We start from the raw sequence: 14,706 nt of genomic DNA, 5'->3' as shown, positions 1-14,706 counted from the left end.
ATGGCTGGTCGTACATGCAATAAGCACTGTCTATTTTGCAATGAAAACCATGATCTTGTTGAATGCAATGCAATCCAAAAACTAATTTATGAAAATAGAATTGACTTTTTGAAATCCAAGGGATTATGCTTCAAGTGCCTTAAGCAAGGACATCTTAGTAAAGACTGTGTAGAGAAAATTAAATGCCAAATATGTTCTCATGTACATCCAGTCATTCTGCATATGAATAAGGAAAAGGGCACCGACGATAAAGCTACACCTCCTAAAGAGGAGAACGCTAAGTCAGAAAAGAAGAGCATGTCTTCTTCAAATATTTCTGTGGAACCACCAGAAACTTGTATGTCTATCAGGGACGGAAAAGAGGTGTGATTCCAGTTACAGTTAAGTCTGAAAAGAGTGAAAAATGTGAAAAAAACTTATGTTCTAATAGATTAAGGCAGCACAGGTACATTTTGCACAGAAAGTTTGCAAGAGCAAATCTACATTAACACTGTAGAGAGTGACAAAGTAAATAAATGGAAACTATCAAAATGTTCGGTTTTATCAGAGTTCCATGTCTGTGGGATAGAAGAAAGCACAAAGAAGGTGAGGGTCCTTACACTGTGAAGACAGTTCTTGGATGGATTGTTAATGGCCTGTTAAAGGGAACAGACAATGAAAGACTGCAAAAATACTCAGTCAGTTGTGTGTCAATAATGGAGATAGAGTAAATGTTACTCCAGCAATACAATACAGACTTTCTAGAACACAGCTGTGAGGAGAAGGAGGAAATGTCACAGGAGGACATTAAGTTTATGCGCATAGCCTCAGATTCTGCTAGGCTATTGGATGGACACTATTGCTTATGCCGCTAAAGTGTAAAGTATTATCCGTGTATAGACCTCCTAAATATAATGCATTTTTCTTTGAGGAATTCTCAGACTTGGTGTCAATTGTAATTACTAACTATGACACACTCTTAATAGTTGTTTGAATAGTTGGTGACTAACTTTCATATCGATAATCAGGGTGACCTGAAAGAAAAAGAATTCATGAACCTCCTGGACTCTTTCGATTTGAGACAGCTCGTTAATCAGCCTACACATAAAGCAGGTATACGTTAGACTTGGTAATCACTAAAGGACTAAAAGTTGATGTGAAGCAGATTGTGGATATCGGTTAATCAGACCATTGTCTCTTACTATTTAATATAGAAATAATGAAAAGAAAAAATTTACGAGAAGCATATTGTTAACAAATGCTTCTTTGATTTATCAGCAGCTTTAAAATTTACAAACATTCTAAGCAACCAGTCTGTTTGTAGTGCTAACTATAATAGTGAGATAATGTAAATAGTAAGGTGGAAAATTTTAATACTAAGGTGAGAGCTGCTGCTGACATAGTCATACCTGAAAAGACAGTTAAGAAATCCTCCAGCATTGTTATACCATGGAAGACTCAAGGAGTGTCAGATCTAAAGAGAACATGCCGGAGAGCTCAGCATAAATGGAGAAAAACTAAAATGATTATCCACTATGAGATATTGAAGGCTTAAATAACAGAATACAACAACATAGTCCGTCTTGAGAGGTACTGTTACTTCTCTAGAATTATAAACAACAATGCTAGTAATCCCAGAGTCTTATTCTCTACGATTGATTGTCTGCTGAACCCAGGTCACTCAATGGGATGCCTCAAAAAACTTCCAGTGAAACTTGAGGCTTTTGCTGTATTTTTTAATCAAAAAATTAATGATATTAGAAATAATATAGTACATCTTCCAAATACTGATCCTCTTAAACCCCGGTAATCCATTTTAAACAAATTACATTTTTTCACCAGGACAGATTTATCTGATTTATATAAAATAATTTCTCAACTTAGACCCTCCACCTGCATCCTTGACCCAATACCAACAAGTATCCGGCATGCTAATTGATAGTATTCTTGACATAGTAAACTTGTCATTAGATACGGGGTCTTCCGAGACTGTCTTAAGACTGCTGTAGATAAACCCCTGCTCAAGAAAAATAATCAACTCCTCTACTTTTGAAACTTTTAGACCCATTTCTAATTTGCCTTTCTTAAGTAAAATCCTAGAGAAGGCAGTCATTATTCAGCTAAATGACCACCTCAATAAACATGCCATTCTTGATAAGTTATTGATATTCAATATGGTGTTCCACAAGGCTCTATCCTGGGTCCACTGCTCTTTTCGATTTACATGCTTCCATCAGGTCAGATTATCTTGGGGCATAACGTGAGCTACCACAGCTATGCTGATGACACACAACTGTATTTATCAATAGCGCCTGATGACCACAACACTCTTGATTCACTGACACAATGTCTTACTTATGTTTCTCAATGGATGAGTAGTAATTTTCTCAGACTAAAAAAGCAGAAAACATAAATTGTAGTGATTGGCAAAAATGGATATAATGAGTGTATTAGAAATAAACTTGATCCATTAGGATTAAAAGTCAAAACAGAGGTAAAGAATTTGGAGGTAATTATTGACTCTGACCTGAATTTTAAATCACATATTAATCAGATTACTAGGACAGCATTTTTTCACTTAAGAAATATAACAAAAGTTATACCTTTTATAACACTGCAAGATGCTGAGAAATTAGTTCATGCTTTTGTTTTCAGTCGGCTAGATTACTGTAACGCAGTCCTCTCAGGACCACCCAAAAAAGATATCAATCAGTTACAATGAGAGCAGAATGCAGCTTTTAGAATCTTAACTAGGAAATGAAAATCCTAGCACATCTCTCCAGTTCTGATGTCACAACATTGGTTACCTGTGTCTTTTAGAATTGACTTTAAAATACTGTTTATGGTTTACAAAGCCTTAAATAATCTGCTCCATCCTATATTTCAGAATGCCTTTCACCTTATACTCCAAATCATAACCTTAGATCTTCAAATGAGTGTCTGCTTATAATTTCAAGAGCTAAACTTAAAAGAAGTGGCGAGGTGGCCTTCTGCTGTTATGCACCTAAAATCTGGAATAGCTTACCGATAGGAATTCACCAGGCTAATACAGTGGAGCACTTTAAAGAACTGCTAAAAACTCATTACTTTAACATGGCTTTCTCATACCTTAATTTTAGTTTGGTCCTGATACTCTGTATATGCATTGAATTATCATCATCATTTATTGTGGCTCCACAATCCGTACTAACCCCTACTTTCTTTTCTGTTATTTTTCCGGTTTTCTTTGCTGGCAATCTGTGCCCCCACCACCTAATCAAAGCACCGTGATGTCCCTCCATTGATGGATTAAAGGCCAGAAGTCCACATGACTGTCCATCAAGTTCTGAACCCTGAATACAATGAGGACTGATTGAGGTCATTTATGTTAGGTAGAATGCCTAGAGGGGCTGGGTGGTCTCGTGGCCTCAGAACTCCTGCAGATTTTATTTTTTTTCTGCAGCCATCTGGAGTTTTTTTTTTTTTTTGAATTTTCTGTCCTCCCTGGCCATTGGACCTTACTTTTATTCTATGTTAAATAGTATTGCCTAATTTTATTTTTATTTTGTCTTTTTTCTCTTTCTTCATTATGTAAAGCACTTTGAGCTACATCATTTGCATGAAAATGTGCTATATAAAAAAATGTTGTTGTTGTTATAGAGGGTACACCCACCTTCTATAAGGATTTCCTTCTCAACATGAATTGATTTACATTTGTCCAGTCCAAACTACATTTATATGTATTGTGAATAAGCTTTGATTATTTCTAGTAGCTTCTGTAATTGTTTGTTCCTGCATATATACTTATTAGATTAGATAAATGTTCTTATTCCCATAGGGAAATTCAAATGTGTACAGCAACAAATATATAAAAAATCAAAGATACAGACTCACAGGACAGCTAATACACTCAATCAATCAATCAATCAATCAATAAATGTATATGGTACAGATATTTCAAAATGAGGCGGCACGGTGGCACAGTGGGTAGCGCTGCTGCCTCACAGTTGGGAGACCTGGGGACCTGGGTTCACTTCCCGGGTCCTCCCTGTGTGGAGTTTGCATGTTCTCCCCGTGTCTGCGTGGGTTTCCTCCGGGCGCTCTGGTTTCCTCCCACAGTCCAAAGACATGCAGGTTAGGTGGATTGGCGATTCTAAATTGGCCCTAGTGTGTGCTTGGTGTGTGGGTGTGTTTGTGTGTGTCCTGCGGTGGGTTGGCACCCTGCCCAGGATTGGTTCCTGCCTTGTGCCCTGTGTTGGCTGGGATTGGCTCCAGCAGACCCCCGTGACCCTGTGTTTGGATTCAATGGGTTGGAAAATGGATGGATTTCAAAATGAATTTAACAAGTACTCCAGGATGAAGCATTGAATTGCCTATGTCACACACGTGCACATGGGAGCCAGCTAAAGGGCTTGAGTAAGCTCAATTCTGAGTCATACCGGGATGTGGCAGAGTGCACTGACTCTTTTTCTCCTTTTCCTGTAGACCATTCATGGGAGATCCCACCTAGCCCTCTTGACGTCACTACCAGGACCGAGCCTATGGAAAGAGACCTTGCCGGCTCTGGCCCCTGTAATGTCACGTCCGGGCATGAACCTATGGCTGAAGACCTTCATGAGCCCAACCCCTTTGACCTCACTTCCTGTCTTCCCCTTTAAAAGCCTCCACCTTTTTCCTATTCCCTCAGTTCTGTTTTGGACCCGGTTTTGTGCACATCAATGCTGTATTCATTTGAACGACTTTGCAGCCAGGAAATCAATTATACGGGTGGCTGCCACAAACATCTGAGTTGAGTTTGTGACACCAGATAACAGCAATGCTAAACGTACTTCAAGAGTGCGCCTACTGAGGAGGATAGATGGGAATTTTCATGATGGCATCCAGTTTTGCCACCATCCTTTGTTCCACAACACCTTCCAGTGTATCCAGAGATCACCCTGTGATGGTGTAGGCTTTCCTTGTTAAGTTTGTTCAGGCATTGTGCTTCTTGTGTGCTTTGCTGGCTTCCCTAGCAGACTTCAGCAGACTGATAGAATATTTCTAGCAGTTTACTGCACACATCAAAAAACCTGATTCTCCTTAGCAAGTCCAGTCTGCTCTGGCTCTTATTGTCCAACCACACTGTGTAGTCAGACCAGTCCAGTTTGTTGTTTATATGGACCCCCAGGTACATGAAGTTCTATACCATTTCCATGTGCTCCTCCTGGATGGTGACTGGTCTCGGAGGCTCCTTGCTACTTTCAAAGTTCACCACAAGCTCCTTTGTCTCGCTGATGTTGAGTTGCAAGTTGTTGTCTCGGCATCACAAGACAAAGAACTCCACAATGTTTCTGTGCTCTGTCTCGTCTCCAGTATTAATGCAGCCTATGATTAACGAGTCATCTAAAAAATGTTGGATGACAAAATGCTGGTATTGTGCTGGAAGTCTGTTGGTGGAGGGTAAACAGGAAGGGAGACAGCACAGTTCTCTGAAGTGTTAGTTGCAGTATTACACACCATCATTTCTGACACACAGTGCCTCAGCCTCACAAACTGCTGTCTGTTGGTCAGGTAGTCCATGATTCAGAAGATTGTGAATACATCAAGATTCAAAGCCTTGGGATTTATTCCCAGTCAGTGAGGCAGCATTGTATTAAAAACACTGGAAAAGTCAAAGAACATGATCCTGTGTGCCGGCTTTGTCCAAGGGAGAGTAGGCTCTGTGGAACATGGAGGTGAGAGCACCCTCCACACTTATATGTGTCTGATTGGAAAACAGCAGAGGATCCAGAGGTTATGAAACCAAGGATGGAGCTGTTTCATTATCAGCTTTCAAAGGTCTTCAGGATGTATGAAGTAAAAGCAACTGGTTTGAAGTCATTTGGATCACTGGAATGTCCTTTCTTTGGCACTGGAACCACACCAGATGTTTTCCACAGTTGGGGAACCTTCAGCAATCTCAAGGAAAGGGAAAGGAGGTGCTGAAAGACCCCACAGAGCTGACTGGCACATGTTTTCAGCACCCAGGGGTTGATTCTATCTGGTCTTGAAGCCTTGTTTATGCAGAGTTTTCTTAGCTCTGTCCTCACTTAATCAGCAGAAACACACAGTACAGGGAGTGGAGGGGGACTGGAGACCAAAGGTAGGATGTCATTGTAGGGGAAGGTCGTGCAGGGTAGAGATTGCAGTTGGGATTCTGGAACCTCCTAAGCTTGCACACAGATGTTAGCAGTGTTGGGGAAGGGCTGGACTGACAAGAAGGAGTCAAACCTGTGGATGATCTGTCTCAGGTCATTAGCTCTGGGCTTGTTCATGTCCTCTGCATGCTTAAAAGTCTGCATGTAGCAAGTGATAGTCATCATTCATTTCCACACTTCCTTCATGTTGTTGTGTTGTAACTTGTGCTCAAGTTTGTCTCTGTAGTGGGCTTTCCCCTCACAGAGCTGCTTTTTCAGTTTTCACTGCGCCCGCTTGATTTCATCCTTATCTTCAGACCTGTAGGCTCTCTTCTTCTTATTCAATAGGGCTTTCAAGTCTTTTGTGATCCATCGCTTGCTTTTGGGAAATTTGCACACTATCTTTGTGGGGAGTGTGTTATCCACACAAAACTTGATGTAGTCTGTTATACAGTGGCTGAGTCCCTCAATGTCCTGGCCACGTGACTCACAAAGCATATTCCAGTCAGTGTTGTCAAAGGCATCCTTTAATGTCTCTGTTGTCCATTCCTGCATGGTCCTGGTGGTTTCTGGCAGCCATAGGACAATGGGTTTATATTCAAATATGAGCTGTCCCAAATTGTGGTCAGATCTGCCTAAAGGTGGCAAAGCAACAGAGTTATATGCTTCTTTAACATTGGCATTGTGGAAGAATAATTTAGAGGTCACAATAGCTAAGTATTTCGGTTTGCAATGTACGTTAGAATATATGAGAACTGGTTGCGGAAAACTACTGAGTTGGTCAAAAGTAATACACAAAATGAAATGAATGATGACTAAGAGATGACTAAGAAGTCAGCAGATGTTCTGTGAACAATCAGAATGAACAGTTGTTATATGCACAGAAATTTCAAGGGTGGTGGCTCAACACAAAGCATATAATAAGAACCAAATAATATATTATTACTGTATTTTATATAAATCAATTGGGTGTAAACCAACAAACTAATCAGAGTAAAATGTATGCATTGATTGACACTGAATGTAAATTCAATAATTTATAAGATGAGCCTGTATCCTTTTTTTTGCCCATTTTCATTATGCTGTACAAAAGAGGACTAGGTCAAGGGGTAAGAAGAAGGTGATGAGATCAAATTACATGTTAGATAAGGGCAACTGATATTGACCATGTTCTGGTTCATGCCATGACTGTAAGAGAAGCTGGCCAAGGGGTCCAGCCAAATCTAAACCACTTCTGAGTTGCATCCATAATCACCACATTCAGAGAGGAAAACAGGCAAGTCACATCACTGCCATGTACAGACGTGTGTTATTATCTCTAGTATGACCTACTTGTGTATGTCCTTTTATTGTCCCATCATTGAGCAAAGATACTAGTTTTATGTGTTGTCACAGAATGGAAAGACATCCATTTATGTAGTGTTGTGCAATGATATTTATTTACACAGGACCAGCAGAATTGCCCTACCAGCATGTGCCACCAACTGTATCAGTATGAGAGAAATACAAAGACTTATAATGGATGACAACAGTGTTTTACAAGTAATACAGTGTGGACTTGAGCACCCTTCACTATGTTTTCCAGTGTAACAGAATGCAAATGAACCAGCTTTATCACACTTCATGCCAGCACAACAGTGAAAGAGCTGTGGTTTCAAAATGTACTAGAGAGACCACCTTTACATGAACTGATTTGGTTACAGTAAACTGTAACATTGTACAGTTAGGTCCATAAATATTTGGACAGAGACAACTTTTTTCTAATTTTGGTTCTGTACATTACCACAATGAATTTTAAATGAAACAACTCGGATGCAGTTGAAGTGAAGACTTAAATTCAGTGGGGTGAACAAAACAATTGCATAAAAATGTGAAGCAACTAAAGCATTTTTTTAACACAATCCCTTCATTTCAGGGGCTCAAAAGTAATTGGACAATTGACTCAAAGGCTATTTCATGGGCAGGTGTGGTCAAGTCCGTCGTTATGTCCTTATCAATTAAACAAATAAAAGGCCTGGAGTTGATTTGAGGTGTGGTGCTTGCATTTGGAAGATTTTGCTGTGAACAGACAACATGTGATCAAAGGAGCTCTCCATGCAGGTGAAAGAAGCCATCCTTAAGCTGTGAAAACAGAAAAAACCCATCTGAGAAATTGCTACAATATTACGAGTGGCAAAATCTACAGTTTGGTACATCCTGAGAAAGAAAGCAAGCACTGGTGAACTCAGCAACGCAAAAAGACCTGGACATCCACGGAAGACAACAGTGGTGGATGATCACAGAATCATTTCCATGGTGAAGAGAAACCCCTTCACAACAGCCAACCAAGTGAACAACACTCTCCAGGGGGTAGGCGTATCGATATCCCAAGTCAACCATAAAGAGAAGACTGCATGAAAGTAAATACAGAGGGTGCACTGCAAGGTGCAAGCCACTCATAAGCCTCAAGAATAGAAAGGCTAGATTGGACTTTGCTAAAGAACATCTAAGAAAGCCAGCACAGTTCTGGAAAAACATTCCTCGGACAGATGAAACCAAGATCAACCTCTACCAGAATGATGGCAAGAAAAAAGTATGGAGAAGGCGTGGAACAGCTCATTATCCAAAGCACACCACATCATCTGTTAAACACGGTGGAGGGAGGCAGTGTGATGGCTTGGGCGTGCATGGCTGCCAGTGGCACTGGGACACTAGTGTTTATTGATGATGTGACACAGGACAGAAGCAGCCGAATGAATTCTGAGGTGTTCAGAGACACACTGTCTGCTCAAATCCAGCTAAATACAGCAGTCAAATTGATTCATGATACAGATGGACAATGACACAAAACATACAGCCAAAGCAACCCAGGAGTTTATTAAAGCAAAGTAGTGGAAAATTCTTGAATGGCCAAGTCAGTCACCTGATCTTAAACCCAATTGAGCAGGCATTTCACTTGTTGAAGACTAAACTTCGGACAGAAAGGCCCACAAATAAACAGCAACTGAAAGCCGCTGCAGTAAAGGCCTGGCAGAGCATTAAAAAGGAGGAAACCCAACATCTGGTGATGTCCAGGAGTTCAAGACTTCAGGCTGTCATTGCCAGCAAAGAGTTTTCAAACAAGTATTAGAAATGAACATTTTATTTCTAGTTATTTAATTTGTCCAGTTACTTTTGAGCCCCTGAAATGAAGGGATTGTGTGAAAAAAATGCTTTAGTTGCCTCACATTTTTATGCAATCGTTTTGTTCACTCCACTGAATTAAAGCTGAAAGTCTGCACTTCAACTGCATCTGAGTTGTTTCATTTAAAATTCATTGTGGTAATGTACAGAACCAAAATTAGAAAAAAGTTGTCTCTGTCCAAATATTTATGGATCCAACTGTATATCCAGTCAGGTAGTACTATATACATCCTGTAATGTCGCTCATTTTCCTCATTTCAGGGTCTCTTTGAGCTGGAGTCAATGGGGATGCTGTAGGAATTCAACTATATAGATAAGGCAGGCTTTACACCTGCAAAGAGGAGGAGGAAGAAGGGCTATGACATCACCCTCTGTGCAGCCTCAGCTACCATGGAGTCCAATCACTATCATGCCACCTTAACACCATATAACACAGCACATCCACTGACACTTCTCAATGACCTTAGAGATGCACTGATAGCTCATGAGCAACAACAGTAGCAGCACTCAGCACAGTCTTATGTGATTATCTAGGATAACGTCACGGTGATGGAAGTCTATGACAGACACCTCTATGAACAGGAAAATCTTCTTCAGACAAAAGAGATGGCTGATGCTGAGGAAGATAAGCACCAAGGAAGAGCATATTCTTAAAAATTTCTGAATCTCATAATTTAGGGTGGGCGGCACGGTGGCGCAGTGGTAGCGCTGTTGCCTCGCAGTTAGGAGACCCGGGTTCACTTCCCGGGTCCACCCTGCGTGGAGTTTGCATGTTCTCCCCGTGTCTGCGTGGGTTTCCTCCGGGCGCTCCGGTTTCCTCCCACAGTCCAAAGACATGCAGGTTAGGTAGATTGGCGATTCTAAATTGGCCCTAGTGTGTGCTTGGTGTGTGGGTGTGCTTGTGTGTGTCCTGCGGTGGGTTGGCACCCTGCCCGGGATTGGTTCCCTGCCTTGTGCCCTGTGTTGGCTGGGATTGGCTCCAGCAGACCCCCGTGACCCTGTGTTCGGATTCAGCTGGTTGGAAAATGGATGGATGGATAATTTAGGGTTTTTTTTGTAAAATAACTTACATGTGTCTTTTCAATGCATGTGTAACCACAAGACATGGATTATTGTTCAATAACTTTACTGACTTGAAAAATAAATGTATTTGGAAAGTTTTTAGGCTTTTGATTTCCAGTCAGGCCACTAGTCTTCCATAATAAAATGCAATTTTTTTATATTTCTAAAAAATTCTTAACTTTAGTGCACATTTCTGCATGGTATAAGCATATACAGTATTTGCATGTTTCTGAAGAAATAAGTTTGTCTTGAAAAATACAAAGCTTATCCTTTGACATATGATTAGTGAAGAACTGAAATAGACATTCAGACATCACACATTCTGAAGAAGAAATGTCATATAGAGGAGCAAAGTGATGTGTACAGTTAACAGATCCTCACACTATTTGTTGAACGGTCTAACAGCAAGATGAAAAGCAAATAAAACCGACCTAAACAAATTTAAATACATTTATAGTTTCAGAGAGCATAATAGCTGTTCTGCTCTGAACTTCAGCAATTCAATGTCTTATCAGTTGTGCCCATCAGGGGATACACCAGCTCTCCAAACCAAACATAAAAGACACCAGGCACAAGTCTCGACACAACCCACATTTTATTTGTTTTGGGAAACTCTTCCCAATCGTTTCCCTCCTTTGTAGTAAAGTACAACAAGCACCAGTTCCATTAATATAGTAGACAGTATAGTGGAACCTCGGTTCACGACCATAATTCATTCCAAAACTCCCCCATAGGATTGTATATAAATACAATTAGTCCGTTCCAGACCGTACAAACTGTATGTAAATATATATATATTTTTAATTTTTAAGTACAAATATAGTTAATTATACCATAGAATGCACAGCGTAATAGTAAACTAAATGTAAAAACATTGAATAACACTGAGAAAACCTTGAACAACAGAGAAAACTAACACTGCAATAGTTCTCGCTATAGCGCTACGAACCGCTGGCTAAAAACACTTTTTTTAATGAGTTTTAAGCACAGGGAAAAAAATGAACATTTGAAAAAATCTGTAATTTAATAAACCACCAAGAAAAGTAACATTGCAACAATGCACGCTACGAATCGATCGCTGTAAACAGAAGTGAAAACAAAAACAAGCCCAGTGCATTCTTTAACTGCCTTCCTACTTTATCTCTCTCTCGCGCTGCCTCTGTGTGTGTGTGTGTCACGCTCTCTCGCTCTCTCTCTTGCTCGCTGCACAGGAAATGCACAGGGAAAGACTGAACATGTACAAACCAAAAGGGAAACTGGCTTCTTCGTATACTGAGTGTGTCGTCGTGAACCGAGGCAAAAGTTTGCCGAACTTTTTGGTCGTAAACCGATTTGTACGTGTACCGAGACGTTCGTGAACTGAGGTTCCACTGTACTTCCTTTTCTTCTCTCTATGTCTCTGTCCTTCCGTCTACACTCCTTCTCCAGCAAGCTTTGTCCCTCTTCCTCTTGACTCTGGATATTGGAATGAAGGCAGTTGGCAACTTTAAAGTGAGACCCAGAAGTACTTCTGGTATCCCGAAGGCTTGTCCCAGGAGCACTTCCAGGTAAGGCTGGAGCACTGCTAAGTAGGGCTCCCTAGTCTCCCAGCACCCCTTGCCTACACCCACGGCACACAACAGGGCTTAGTCACAGGACTCCAATTCCCATGAAGCCCTTTGGGAAACTCTGGTGCTGCCACAAACCAGGGGGACTGCCATCTAGTGCTCCGGGAGAGGCAATACCCTATGAACGTTTCCCCCTCAGTCCTTCCAGTGCGGGGGTGTCCCAGCCGGGCAAATGCCACAGCCATCTACCTCGCAGTCTAAACAGCTACTGTAATGACGTAACCTGAACCATATTGTCCTGATGACCACCTGAACAGCAGTAGCCCTGAAAGCTGACCGAAGGGTCACATGGGAATAGTTGTCTCATTGTAAACATGTCAGTATGTGGAACATGTGATTGCACACAAAACACAAGAACATAACAAAAAGCACAAGAAACACAGCAAATAATAAACAAAAGTGACTAACACAAATCAAAGGCACAGCAATGAACAAAAAAGACAAAACAAGAATTTGAACCCAGTCCAGGTGAGGAACCCTGGCTGAAATAAAACACAATACTTACAAACAATGGGACCTAAATGAAAAACAGGAACAAGAGGAGAGGCCCGTCAGACTTTAAAGTTTGTTGTATTATGACAAACTGCAAAAAGAAGAAAGATGGTACCAAGATTGCGCTTTATTCCAACATTCTCCATGTAGTTAGGCTGTCTGTATGAGGCAAGATTATCGAACTTATGTGGTGTAATAGTTGTATTTTTATCAAGACATATAAGACCAGTAAAACCTGTAAACTGCCTGCCTTGAAATACACTGAAAGGAGAACTGCACAGGGTGGTCTGTAAACCATGCAGGCTTCAGGTGAAATCATGTGACCTGTCAGAACTGCGCTAAAATAAGACCAGAAGAACTGGAATTACAGGTAAGACACAGCTATTGTAAAAAAAGAAGGCCGCGTCTCAAGTTACAAACAGGAACATATGATCTAAAACACCGATTCTGAGCGACCGCAAAATGTTTAACGCTTTGATGTAAGGAAATCATCTGCTAGGATATGCCTTTGTTTCCCATCCTCTTCCCTTCTCTCCCTCTCCCTGTCTCTCCCAAATTCAGGAGCAGAACAGCAATGTAATCTTAACTCATCGATGTACAAATGTAGAGAACAACTTTCTTCTCTTGTCAAAATGCTACTTTGGTTATAAATCCTCTCTTTGGGAAAAGCTGTTAAAATTCAGGCATGACAGCAGACCAGGATGTTGTACTCCCTGCTCCCAGAATATTCCCATTAAAATATTAACTTGGTCCAAGTGGATGAGTAATCTGTTTTTTAAAGAATCTGAATGATCCCTAATTTACTAAGATTCTACTGTTCACATAGACAGGCAGGACCCTCAACAGCTAACTCAAGGGACCCCGATTCTCTGTCCACAACAAAATAACCGGCCTACACAAAATGAGGCGAGGGGCTCCTTTTTAATAATTTCCTATTCCCACCTTCTTGACAGAGTGTTGTAAAGTTTTCCACCAGGTACATTGTGGCATGATAGGAAAAGGTGGACCCCATAATTTACTAAACTAGAGAATGCAGAAGGTTGGAGTTCAACAAATCTACAGTAGTTGAGACGAGTCCTTTTACTAATATATAGAGTTTACAGAATGGCGAGTAGCCAAAGGTGTTCAACAGGGCACCGCTAGTAATGGTGAGTGCAGCTCATCGCAAGAGGCTTTGCCTGCTCACTAATAATTGACAGATCACCTCACAGAAGGTCAGCGTTAAACATCTTATCATCACCTCATGACAGAGCAGAGCTCGAGACCCCTGCTGATGTGCTTACTTACTCTCCACATAAGAATACGCAGCACTAATCATGGAGGCAGAGAACAGTAATTAGGCATGCAAGATAGAATTTCATATATATGACAAAATACTTAAACTAGACTAATGAATGTTCTACTGTGGGGTTGAGCGTCCATATTTTAATGCTGTGTTTAATCCCTCATTGCAACCTCAGCTTGGTTTGTGAATTTGCCTCACATTCTCATTACACAGTTTGTTTTAAAGCAGCGTTGAGGTGAAGATCCATGACTAGCTAGTTATAAGTAAAGCTGTGAGCCTTGAAATGTCATTTTACATGCAACAAAGCCTGACACAATAGGGCCTGCACAGCCCAAAGTCTCTTTATTCTGACATTTGTTTATATCCCCTTCAGCACAGACCTCTTCTCTAGTCCCACTGGCTTATCTGTGCCACACTCACCACAATTAAGGAACATACAGATTCTCAAATAAACTCGGGAACAAAAACTGAAAGACTTGACTTACAGCAGCAGCAGCAGGCACCTCGACTTTGGCAGGCGTTGTCAGTTGTGAAGCCGCACCTCAGACTGTGGCAGGAATCGGCTTGTCTGTCAGCTCCCTGGCTGCTCATTTACATTACAACAAACACGGAAGGAGGAAGGTTCAGCTTTGTGAAAAAGTAAATTAAAAAATAAACAAGATGATGGTCTGGTGAGTCTTTGGTAGCCCCACAGGTACCATTTAATCACCCAGTGATCCTCTATCACAGACATACTCTTATAATAGTGATATTTATAAGGTTCTTATGATCAGACATTAAATATAAGAGACACTTTATTCAGTACTAGCAAAATACCCGCGCTTCGCAGCGGAGAAGTAGTGTGTTAAAGAGGTTATGAAAAAGTAAAGGAAACATTTTAAAAATAACGTAACATGATTGTCAATGTAATTGTGTTCTCATTGTTATGAGTGTTGCTGTCATATATATATATATATATATATATATATATATATATACACACACA

The 14,706-nt window shown here is 40.7% G+C and overlaps 1 protein-coding gene across 7 annotated transcripts in view; it reads right to left on the bottom strand.

Moving 5' to 3' along the window:
- Positions 1-14,463, bottom strand: part of LOC114642636 (ribonuclease inhibitor-like) — a 125,488-nt gene extending 111,025 nt beyond the window's left edge. For 3 of the 7 annotated variants that reach the window (XM_051921611.1, XM_051921609.1, XM_051921610.1), the window contains exon 1: positions 14,207-14,458. The gene's annotated coding sequence lies outside the window, so the exon portion shown is untranslated. Of the gene's footprint in view, positions 1-14,206 lie in introns of all 7 variants that reach the window. The other 4 variants (XM_051921608.1, XM_051921612.1, XM_051921614.1 and 1 more) reach the window with 3 other exon arrangements.
- Between the last annotated feature and the right edge of the window lie 243 nt (positions 14,464-14,706).

This window comes from Erpetoichthys calabaricus (genome assembly GCF_900747795.2).
Source record: "Erpetoichthys calabaricus chromosome 1 unlocalized genomic scaffold, fErpCal1.3 SUPER_1_unloc_1, whole genome shotgun sequence".
NCBI lineage: Eukaryota > Metazoa > Chordata > Cladistia > Polypteriformes > Polypteridae > Erpetoichthys > Erpetoichthys calabaricus.
Note: the sequence above shows the minus strand (reverse complement) of the source record. Positions and strands in the feature narration are given on the sequence as shown.